The sequence below is a fragment of the Capsicum annuum genome, chromosome 7 (assembly GCF_002878395.1).
Source record: "Capsicum annuum cultivar UCD-10X-F1 chromosome 7, UCD10Xv1.1, whole genome shotgun sequence".
Taxonomy (NCBI): domain Eukaryota; kingdom Viridiplantae; phylum Streptophyta; class Magnoliopsida; order Solanales; family Solanaceae; genus Capsicum; species Capsicum annuum.
The window spans coordinates 80,812,753-80,825,938 of NC_061117.1; positions in this window are offsets into that span (position 1 = coordinate 80,812,753).

Sequence of the window (13,186 nt, forward strand, 5' to 3'; positions counted from 1 at the left end):
TGTAGTTTTATGAATTAGGGACTACTATTAAACATCTACAACTAGTTGGTACCTGAAACTTCACCTCTTTATCCTCTCCATGCTAATTACTACTCCCAACTTAACATAATTTATAGCTCGATGAGTGATGATATATTTGGATGTTAACCTAAGACGACATATGTGGATGTGAACATGTCCATAATCATGGATGCCATACCTAATTACCATACTACTAGTGAACCTTTATTTTTGAATAAAATTAATCCACAATCATTGGCATTTCAGATATCATACTAATTGAGAATCTTAATTCTGGAAACAATGTTTAAGAGCATTGATTCCATATCCGAGAGTCTTACATGTCATGTATATTACTATGATGAGTCAAAGATCCTAATCGTTAAATAAGAACATCTATATATATATATATGCATTATGTATTTTTGAACACAATGACTTTTAAGTTTATGGGGAACCTGAGATGGATGGAGTAAAGTATATAAGATATCATATAAAGGCTAAGAATTAGAGTGAGTCTAGAAGGCTGGACCCAAATACCAATTCTTGTCACATGAAGATGCTATTAGTTTAATAGTACATAATTTGGAAATATACTTTATCAAAAATCACAATAAGGGTTTGCAAGATGGGGAATATTGGAGTTCCATGATTTTAATATTTGAGATTAAGTGAGAGACAATTTATCTGAAAAAACGATAAAATATGTGAAACTTAAAGACTAAATATTTAGTTATCAATGAATGAATTCCTAAGTCATCGTGTGTTCATGACCCACCATCTCTGAAGAATGCAACAAATCACGACACTACTATAAGCTAAATGAAATATTAAATTTCATTACTCAAACAAAAAAGTTGGAATTTAACAATAAAATGAGAGTTCATAGTCATAAGTATGTAATGATGCTTAAATTTATGTTAAAATATATATTAATGGTTTATTGAAAGTAAGGGATTGAAAGATAATGGATTTCTTCATTTTTTTACGAAAACCCTAAACTTGGAGAATGAATTAAACTTGAGGAATTGGGTTAACTTTGGGATTCGATTGGTGATAGGAACCCGTTGATTGTATTTCACATATCTAAAGGCTAAATCCTTGGTGAAAACTTTGGATTTGAAACCTATGATTGAAGAACCCTAATTTTCCTTAGAGAAAGAAGAATTACCTCTTTCTTTGTTTCCTCTCTATAGGATAATGGGGCTTTTGGGGAACTTAATCTTATATTTCAGTGTTAGGATAAATTAAACAACAATTTTTTTGTGTTAAAAGAGTGGGAAACACCAAATGACCCCTAGGAAATTGTTTTCAAATTGCAAAGAATTTCCATTTGACAACTTTGTTAACGATTCGTTAACCCACTAACGGCCAATCAAATCAGGTCTTCAATGTGTTCCTATTTTTAATCTTTAAAGGTGAAGGTTGATAACTTCAGTTGACTGGTCAGCAACTAGTTGACAACTCATCAATTCTGGTCATCGATAGCTGGTTGATACACACCCTCGAGTAAAATAAGCATAACTTTTTACTCAGGAATTGGATTGACAAACGGTTCAAAGAATTGGAATGAAGACTTAAGGACCTTTAATTTGGCAGGTCTTGAGACATAAAACCATTATATTATAGGTGTTACAATGGTTTGATGTTTACTATAGAGAGATCCTACCCAAAGACTCAATCCGTCAGGAAACTTCCAATATGGGTATGAGTTATGAGTCACTTATGGAATTAATACTCGTCTAAAAAAACTATTCATATCATAAAAACAAGTTGTTTTATTCTACATGTACTTAAAGCATGATTTTAATCGTAGCCTTGATTTTTGGAGTGTTACAATAAGTCCAATATGAACAATCTTAAACATTATAAAAAACAACTAAACATGGCCAATATAGACAATCATAGGATTTAAACAAAAATAAAACTCTAACCTTCAATATATAGAGAGAATAAAATGAGGGTCAACAGAGTAGGATGGTATGCAACTCCAATTATTACTATACAAATAATAGTGGTGGTGCATTTGTAACAATGGTGTGATAATTATCAAATGGAGTGTGTTGTATATGTGAGTATGTAATAATTAGGGAGAATGAAATAAAAGACAGAAGTGGGGAATGGGAAAATTATAAAAATTACCAAGTGTCAAAGATAATAAAAGTCAAGGGTTAAAGAAAGTCAAAACACCATCTATTTAAAATGCGACTCATTTAAGTGATACAATTCCATTGCTGAACTCAGTGATGATACGATGATTTTGAAGGCCATAACCTATGTAACAATTTTCAACCATTGGGATCTCCTAAATGTCAAATCAATTCGTCAATGGTTGGACCTTCACTAATGTGTTTGAGAACATACTGAATTCTAAGTTACCATCACTGATTTTGTTATTTCATTTAAGTTGGGACATTACTTTGATGAAGAACTTCAGTGATTTACCAATGCGATCGCTGCACCCCAAAGCCTTTTCCATAGCTCATTGTGCATGATCGCCTTAATTTTTATACTACGACATCCCATATACAAACTTGATCATATGCCTATACCAACTAACAAATGTTATTTAAAATAAGAAAAATAAGCTTGGGCTACCTCCCGTGAAGTTCCTTATTTATCATCGTGGCATGACATTGTTCTTCTTCAATTATGTATCATCTAAGTAGAGCACCTCCAAGAAATTTAATTTTGATGAAATCCCCTAATACTGTGTAAATTGTTAGCTATTCAACATAAAATATGATCTGTGTCATTCACCAGTTCTATGGCTCTACTATAAAAACACAGAACCACCTTGTATAGACCCAACCATTTAGTTTGGAACTTATAGAAAAACAATTTGTACCTTAAGTAGAACACTATGAAGTCATCACCACTTTTGAACTCCCTTTTTAAAATCCTGCTTCATACAATCTCTATATATTTTTTTTGTAGAGAGTGATACTCTCATAAACTCCCAAACTAAATTAATAGATCTCTTGAAGTTGCTCCACCCTTAGTTTGAAGGAATCCTTCAAATTATTATTCAACTTGCACAAGGCCCATAATGCCTTTTGTTCTAATTTAAAGAAGTGGTCATAGTCCTTGAAAATACCATTTTATGGTTCCTATGTGTGTTTTGAATGTGATTATATAGGCCCCCAAAGTATCATCATGTTTTTAGGCCTAATCCATTATACTAGAATTCATAGTTTTTCCAAAATATTGTTTATATCCTTGTTGGATAGTTTTTCTGTTACATTGGCTTCAGTATGGTATGGATAGGCCACCATATTCTTAACTCCTAGAAAGCAAAGGACCAAATAAATAATTACATAAATAACAATCCAATTGCCTATGATAGCATGGGTTGTGCCAAACTAGTCGAGAATGTACCTTTTCAGGACTGAGACAACACTCTTAGCTTTAGTGTTATAAAAAAATAAAATGGCTTCAACCCATTTGAAACATAATCTATATCTACCAAGATGTAGTCATTCCTAAATAAGCTTATAAAGGGTTCCACATAGTCAAACCCCATACATTAAATATGTCCACATCCACACTCGGATGTAAGGGTATTTCAGGCCTTCTTGAGATCCCACCTTGACTTTTTTATTGATCACATGCCAAAACTTAAATCATACAAATATTGATATAAATTTGATTAGTAAAATCCACTGTGGAGAATTTTTGCATCTATATGCACACCACAACGATGACCACCAACAATATGAATGACATGTCTCAAAATTGGCCTTATTTTTTTACTACATTACATTTGAATGTACTACTACATTTACACACTACCTAAAGAGATAGAGTTCATCCCTGTAATACCTTTTAATGTATAAGATAAAACATTTTCTTTGGTAATGGATCAAGTTATAAGGAAGCATCCCACTCACTACATAATTTGTAAAATCATAATACCATGATAGCATACTCCCCTTTAGCATTACGAAAACCACATCCACAATGTGTCAATTTCTCCTAACTTTTTATTATTACATTCGAGGTGAGACAAGTGATTAGCCTCTTTGTTGTCATATCCTTTTTAATCTTTAAATTCAAATTATACTCTTGAAGTATAAAGATGTAATACCCCACAAATTTTAAAGATTTTTATTTTGATCCTCCATAATATGAATATTGATTTTGGCATGGACTATGTTCAGGGGTTTTAAAGGGATGTTTTGGAAAGGTTTTAGAATTTTTGTAGGGGATGCGGCACCATCTTGGGAATCCGAGAAAGTAAGCCTCCACGATTGTGGTATGCCACACCACGTAATTTTAGTGATAAAGGTGTGGCATGGAGGCTAAACTTTGTGATAGTTGCATGCCATGCCAATATGTAATTTTTTTTCAGTTTTTATTTTTTTTACTTGGGTTGATGGGAGTTTGGTCCTTTTATCCCTATCAAAACTTTTAAAATTCAAATTGACCCTTTTTCTTTAATTTTAAAAGATCAAAGTCTGTTCTTTTCATCTCTAACTCCCAACTAAGAAACTTTAAGGGTTTCATAGAGAATTCACCAGTCAAGCTCCAAACTTCAATTTTTGTTCAAATTCTTTGGTATTTTAGGCATGTTTCTCTTTCCCTATCTTGAACATTACATTATGTAATTTATTTACTCATTATTCATGTGATTTTAAGTGATGAATTTGAAATTGAGTTAAGGATTTTTTATTGTTATTGCTTGAATTATTTTTCCCATAGTTTAAATATGTTGAGTTAAGGGTTTTTGATTGTTATTGCTTGAATTATTTTACCTATGATTTAAATGTGTCGCTTATACTTTAATTGATGTTATTTTGGGAATGGATTTGTTATACTCTATTATACATCCTTAGATTGTAGGACCCATAAGGTTATCTTTAAGATCACTAGTGAACATGTTATTGAGTGGGAGGAAGGTTCCTTATCTCCTAAGGAAAGCTATATGTCATATCTTAAAGATCGAAGGTTAATCTCCAAAAGGTGTCTCTATTAATTGGTTTTAGTTAAATATTCTAACTTGAAAGGTCCTTACTTACATTTAGTTTTGGTGGTAAATAAGTTTTCTGAGGTATTTTTAGATGATCTCCCTGGTGTTTCTTCGGATAGGGAGATTGAAATTGGTATTGATTTGGTTTCGAAAACTCACCCAATAGCTATTCCTCCTTATAGAATGGCTCCGACTGAGTTGAAGGAACTCAAGAAGCAACTTAATGATATTTTATATAAGGGTTTTATCCATCCAAGTGTTTCCCCCTGGGGTTCACCAATATTTTTCATGTATAAAAAGGATGGTTTCCTTGGGATGTGAATTGACTATCGACAGTTGAATAATTTAACGGTTTAGAAAAAGTATCCTTCTCCAAGGATAGATGACTTGTTTGATCAGTTGCAAGGTGCCAAATTCTTTTCAAAGATAATTCTTTTGTCTGGGTATCAACAACTAAAATTAGGGAGGTGGATATCCCTAAAATAACTTTTCATACTCGATACGGGCATTTTAAATTCTTGGTTATAGCATTTGGCTAGTCTAATGTCCCTGCATCATTTTTGGATTTGATGAATAGGTTTTTGAGGTAGTTTTTGGATATTTTTGACATTATTTTCATTGATGACATTTATGTTTATTCTAAGAATGAGGTGGATTATTACAATTACCTATGTGGTGTTGTAAACCTTGAAAGAGTAACAATTGAATGCCAAATGCTCCAACTGTGAGTTTTGGTTGAACACTGTAACTTTTCTTAGTCATATTACTTCTACTAAGGGATCATGGTGAATCCAAAAAAGCTAGCTGTGGTTGAAAGGTAGCCTAGACCTATGACTCTAACTAACATTAGGAGCTTTCAGGGTTTGGTTGGGTATTACAGGCAATTCGTGGAAAGTTTCTTGGCGATAGTTGCTCCATTGACTAAGTTGACTGAGAAAAAGGTGAAGTTTTCTTTGTCAGACGAATGTGAGGGGATTTTTAAGATCTTGAAGTATAACCCAACTTTTTGGTTCCGATTTTGACTTTGTATGAAGGCAATGAGGGGTTTGTGGTTTATTGTGATACATCTTAGGTAGGACTTGGTGGTCTTTTGAAGCAACATAGGAAGGTGATTTCCTATGTTTCCAGGAAGTTGAAGTTGCATGAGAGGAACCATCTTACATATGATTTGGATCTTTTAGTGGTAGCTTTTAATTTTATGATCCGGCGATATTATTTCTATTGGTGTATGTGGACAACTGTTTTTATCATAAGAGTCTGCACTATGTGTTCACTCAGAAGGAGCTAATTCTAAGATACAGAAGATGGTTGAATCTTCTCAAGGACTATGATATGAGTCTTTACTACCACCTAAGTAAAGCAAATATGGTTACTAATGCTCTTAGAGGCTTATCCATGGGGAGTTTAGTTCATGTTTATAAAGAGAATCAAGAATTAGTGAAGGATATTCACTTTTTGACTAAACTTAAAGTTCGTCTCTTGGACTTTAATGATGGTGGTATGGTGGTACAGGGAGTGATTCAATCGTCTCTTGGTGTAGAGATCAAGAAAAAACAAATCCTAGATCCTATCTTGATGAAAATAAAGAGTGATGTTGGTGGGTAAAGAATGATGTGTTTGAGATCAACAGTGATGGTACCTTGAGGTACCAAGGGAGGTTATGTGTTCTAGACATCGATTATTTTTAACAAAGTATTTTGGTTGAGGCATATCAATTAGGCTATGTTGTTCATCTCTATTTAACAAAAATCTATCATGATCCCAAGGAGATGCATTGGTGGAATGGTATGAAGAGGGATATAGCTAATTTTGTGGCCAGGTGTATGGTGTGACAACAATTTAAAGTTGAGCACATGAAGCCTGAAGGGTTGTATAAAGAAATTGAGCTGCTTGAATTACAATGGGAGGTAATCATTATGGATTTCATTTTTGGTATTCCTATGTCTCAAAACCAATTTGATTTAGTTTGGATAATCGTGGATAAGATGAAAAAGTCCACTTACTTTTTTCCATATAGGACTAACTTATGGTCTGAGGGCTATATGTGGTTGTATCTATATAAGATTGTAATGCTGAATGGGGTATATGTTTCGATTGTCTTTGATTGTGGTACATAGTTTCATCTTATTTTTTGCGATCTTTTCAAAAAGGGTTGGGGACTAAGGTTAGTCAGAGTACTACTTTTCATTCGTAGATGGATGGGCAAGTAGAGAGGACTATTCAGACATTATAGGATATGCTCTAAGCTTGTGTGATTAATTATGGAGGAAATTTGGTTGAGCATCTACCTCTCGTAAAGAGTTTGCTTACAAGAATAAGTATTATTCTAACATTAGAATGGCCCCTTTTCTGGCAGTGTATGGTAGGAGGTGTAGATATCCTATTAGGTTGTTTTAGCTTAGAAATATGGATTTGTCGGTCCTAATTTGGTTTATCAGGCTATGGAAAAGGTTAAGGTGATTCAAGATAGGCTTAGGGCTGCCAAAAGTGGACAAAAACCCTATGTGGATATAAGGCGTAGTGACTTGGAGTTTGAGGTTGGTGATAAGGTGTTTCTAAAGGTATCTTTAATGAAGGAAATAATGCATTTTGACAAAGAGGAGAAGCTTAGTACTTGGTATGTTAGTCCTTATGAAGTTTTGCAGAGTGTTGGTAATGTAGCGTATTAATTGTAGTTACCTTCTAGTTTGAGCTCTAATTATTAGGTATTTAATGTCTCTATCTTGATAAAGTATCTTAGTGATCCTTTAATAGTGGTTCCTTTGGAAGGCTTAGGTATCTCAGATTCTCTGTCTTATGAAGAGGTCCCTTTTGAGATATTGGATTGGCAGGATCATCAGTAACAGACAAAGTATGTGGCCTCGGTTAAAGTTTAATATCGGAACAACAAGGTGGAAGAGGCTACATAGGAAACGGAAGTGGAAGCGGATATAAAGTCCAAATATCTGCATTAGTTTTTTGCTCTGGATATTCATCCGAAAGGTATGTGTTCTTGATCAATTCTTTGTTTTCTAACTTAGTTAAATGTTGGATTGAAGTTTGATAATGGAAATGACTCATAATTGTGTTTTACCTAACTTGTCTGTCATTCGGGGATGAATGATCCTAGTGAGGGAGATAAAACACCCTGGGTTTCGACCATTAGAAAAATTTCTAGGATTTTTTATTCTGAACATGAATAACTTTTGGGTACCATTCTTACGATTGGGTACAGATTTTATGCTCTTGGTCGTATGATAACCAGTGTTGGTTGGTGGGTTGGATTGGTTTCTTGGACGGATACAAGTTGGGTGGGTACGAGTTTTATGGTGGGTGACAGTTCGTATGATTTGGTTTCTCCTTCTCTTAATTGGAGACTTAGTAACTTAACTTGTATTTGAGTACGAGTGGCTTACCATGAGCCGTAAGTTAGGTTATGAGTCGTACCATTCACTCATATGGTAGAGAGTATTCAAACGTTCTTTGATTCTTCCAAGGATATGGTTTGGGCGTACTATTCATATGGTACGACTTGGTTTGGTTAAGTCGTATGTTGGATAGTGTTGGTTCTAAGGGAGCGGCCTAGGGTACGAGTTTTGGGTACCACTCGTATGGAAGGGTATGATTGGTATGGGGGAGTCATTCCATATTATGAAAATTTTAAGCAGTTTAAGTTGGGTGTAATCTGGACATTTCCCCATATGACCACTTAAGTCCCCACGACTTATATCACTATTAGGTCATCATTTACCCTATTATTCTTATCTTAAACACTTAGAAACTCTCTCTAATTCTCCCTAAGGCTCTTGGGTAAAGGAAGGTGATAAGTCATCAATTTGATGACTTTCTAGCACCTTTTATGCCTAAATTATCATGCTTTTCCAATGATTTGATGGTAATCTCTTAATTAAGGCTCATTTATATAGGTAAAAGTAAAAATGGGAAGATAGGCATGTCATTCAAGTCAACAAGAGGCCAAATATGAAGGAAAAGATTCATCCATTTAGCATCCTCTTTGTATCTTCTTCGGGGCTGCTTTTTATTTACTCTCTATCTTTTCTCAATCCATTTTATAACCATTCAAGCAGATTAAGAGCAAGGTGGCAGTTCAACAATTTTCATCAAATTTAGAGTTGAAGTTTAAAAAGAGGGTTTTAGCTCATTTTTCAAGACCTAGGTTCTTTTTTCCAATCTTAGCTTTTATCTTTTCATGTTAGCATCTATCTTATTATCCTAGAAGAATATTGTACTAGTCTTCAGTGAAAAATATATGTGAGTGACTCCCTAAGAAGAAATAGTAATTTTCTATTGAAGATTTGTTGAAACTCAAAATTTGGAACAACATTCTCTTTATTTATCATGGATGAAGTCAATGACAACTTTGGTATATTTTTACCCTTTTTTCTAAGAGTAGGTAATTCTAATTCTTAGGGTTATGTTTTCTTATGTTGTGGTTGTGCATGGGTGTTAGCTAATTATTTTCCTAATTAGTTATTTGTGATGGGTGTTGCATTTATTCAATGATTTGACTAAGAGTTGGGAGTTGCTAACCCCAACTACCCATGAACCCATGTCATTCTTGAAAGAGGGGACATGGTTTAGGAATAAATACAACCAATAACTTGATTTCGTTTCATTTAATGACATCTCTTAGACATAAGTATGTCAATTAAGGCAATAGATGTGGAAAATTATTCCACTTGTGAGATGTTCGAAAGAAGCCATTTGTGAAATGTGATTTTGTAATTGAAAGATTGACATCAATACATTGACATCTAGCCTACCCATGACTTTTAGCTAAAGTTTGTTAAATTGCCAAGTACCCATGCATGAACCTACACCTAGAATTGCATAACCCAAATACCTGTTCTCAATTGAATCCACTCTTAGCATTTTTCAATGTCAAGATAGTTCTCTGAAATTGAAGTAATTGTTACTATAAACATATTCAATCTAATTCCCCCATTTTATATTTATATTAGTTTTATACACATTACGGGTCACCTATTAGTAGACTATCAACACTCTTGAGTTTTGAATTCCATACTTTCAATCCTTGTAGATTCGATCCCAACCAAAGTTTGGTTATTGTACTGACAATGATCGCTTACACCCATTCAAGAGTGTAATTTGATCATTATCAAAAATGGTGTCTTTGGCAGGGAGGGAAACATAGCTTTCATTCTAGTAGTGTTTTTAGTTACATTGGATTAGCCATAGTGTTTTAGTTTACATTGTTTGGTGTTTTTGTTCTTTCTCAAGTGCGTATAATAGTATACACGAAACTATGAGCCAACCCGATAGTAATGTCGGGACGGTTTATGGGTATCTTGAGGATGCGGATCACCTCGATGATGCTAGCCGAGCTAGTAATATTCGTATTCCACCGGCGGAAGGAAATGAAGTGTTTCACATTACTAGTTGTAATATAACATATTTCTCTATCTTAATTTAATTCTCAGTAGATGAGTATTCCTGTGTAAAAAATTTAAAATACACAGTATTTTTCAGTTTAAAGTCTGCCAATACGTAGAAAATTCAGTTAGCTTTCCAATGATATAAAATTAACCCAAATCCACTACCCAAGCGAAGAGTTAGAGCCATTTTAGTGAAACAGTGTGCCATCGGTACTTCAGTGCGTCGCAGAGGCAGTCCAAATAACAATTACATTTTCCATTGATCCAACGTGATACCATTGTGTTGCGCCACCAACCAATTTTCCAATTATCAATTTTCAGTGTTGCTACGCTATCATCGCGCATCATGCCAAGGGCCAAATTTCCATGCATTGAAGCAACGTGATTCCACCCCATTGTGCCAAGCTTACTAGTCGTAGTTGTCAAATTCCATTGACACACTTTGATAGTGCAGCATCGTGCCAGCATGCCAAATCGGGATTTTTCAGTTAATTCTGAGTTTTAATTCCAAGGGCTTTTAGATATTTTCCCCTCACCCTAGTCAGCCCAAACACGGGATTTATGCCCTTAATAACCTAAATTAATTTTATAAAAGTTTCCCCAAAATCAAGATCTTTCTCTCTAAAATACAAAACCCTAGCTTCAAGAAACAAGAGAAAACTCAAGAATTCCTTTAAGAACCTTCAATAACTAATATTTGCAGGTATGTTAGGTGTTTATTTATGGGTTCTTTTCACCCATGAAGTCCAAGAACCCTTTTTAAACATATAAGATCTCAGATTCATGATTTCCACGTTGGAATTAGATTGAATTCATGTTCATCATATAAGGTAGGTTTTAATCTTTGATATAGTTACAAGTTTCATTAAAATTGAATAGCATGTGTGATGAATATGTGATTCTCTTGATAAACCCTTTAATTTACAAATTGATTAATGTATCATGATGTTTATGTGTTGGCCATTATAATGTAAATAATCCATACTCCCCAAGTGTTTACTAAAATTGCCTATGTGAAGTAACTAGTGGAATCATTACATGTCATTAGGTGGTTCCAATCATGTATAAGCTTATACATTACAAGTGTTTGATAAAATGTCCCTATGGATGAATTATGAACAAGTGAACATTGTTATGCTTTTCAAGATCATGTTATGTTTTACTTTTATGATATCGAGTCATGGGGGTATTTAATACCCAAATATCAGGTTGTTTATCTAGAGCTATAGTAGTTACAGAATAGTATCAGTCATGTCACGATTAGTAGTTCTCAGTCCATTAGTAGAATTCAGTAACTCAGTCAGTATCAGAACTCAGTAAAGCTTAGTATCAGTCCAGTTCAGTTCATTTTAATAATCAGTGTTCTTTAGTTGGGAGTAGAATTTACCTCTGATCGAGTGCAGGGATGACAACATCCCCGTCAAAGAGGCATAGTCGTTAGTAGCAATCCCTGTACTACAAAACTGTGTAGCCAACGCAGAATGAAGAGTCACCCGTCAGACTAGGCTTGACTACCTCCCAGGGGTCACCTGTTAGATTAGGCTTGACTCCGCTCAGGTGTCACCCATCAGTTAGGCTTGGTATCCAGGTTTTCCAGTGTTAGTACATAGGGCACGGTATTATCACCCTTCCAACTGGGGTCACAGGTTGGACCCCTATTAGCTCATATTTGGGGCATGGTGGTTAGATGATTACCTCCCACAATCTCAGTTTCAGTCTTAGTTTGAACTCAGTTAAGCTCTACAAAATTGGGACTGCTAGACACAGTTACTCGGTATCAATAATTCAGTTATTAGTAACTTCAGATATTAGTTATTCAGTTATCAGTACTTAGTACTTAGCTTCAGAAAGGCTCAGGTACAGTATATATATGTATGTGCACAATATTACATACACAGTATTTACAACAGTTTTAGTTTTCATGTACTCTCATATTTGGTTACTCTATAGAATTTAGTCAGTAACTGTTCATGCATATGAACCCTTCGATTCAACCTTACATCATCTAGCATACTAGTACATTCCATGTACTGATGCATACTCTTTCTTTAAGCTATGATGTATCATATCATAGGTTCAAACAATAAGGTTCCCGACGGTGCTTAGACAGATCTAGTAAGCAATAGAAGATTTAGTAGTGAGTCCTCATCTCTCAAGGATATGCTTTTATTTCAACAATTTAGTAGTTTCAGTATTGCATTAATTATAGTTAGTTGGGGCCTTGTCCCATCAACTCCATATTTAGATAGTTCAATTAGGGGGCTTTCAAACTAGATATTCAGACAGTGCTTAGTTTTCATATATTATTATGAGATGTTATTATTTATTAGTATTTAGATTTTGAACCTTATGACAATTCAGCCCAATTCTGCATTTATTTTAGTATTATTATTCAGGCTCATAATAGATATCAGTCATGGGTTAGCTTGTTGTCATTCGGGGTTGTAAGCATTGTGTAGCATCTAGGGTACAAACTCGAGGCATTAAAAAATTAGTACCAGAGCCTAAGGTTCAATAAAGTCCTAGGTAGTCTAACAGCTGCAACAAGTAGAGTCTTCTGCATGAGTGTGTAGCGTGCCACACTTATGGAGAGGAGGCTATGAGATGTTTCAGGAAAAGTTTTCCCTCTTTCAGTATCCGTGTCGTGCAAGAGAGCATGGTTAAATTCTCAGTCTAATTCTTTTCCTTCTTTTGGTTACAAAACATGCCTTGCTAAAAGACCAATGGAAGAAGAACTCGAAATCAATCAGTACCTCAGCCCATTCAGGCAGATCCCCTGGACGAATATGTCACCCATGTAGAATTTAGAGTTGCGTTCACC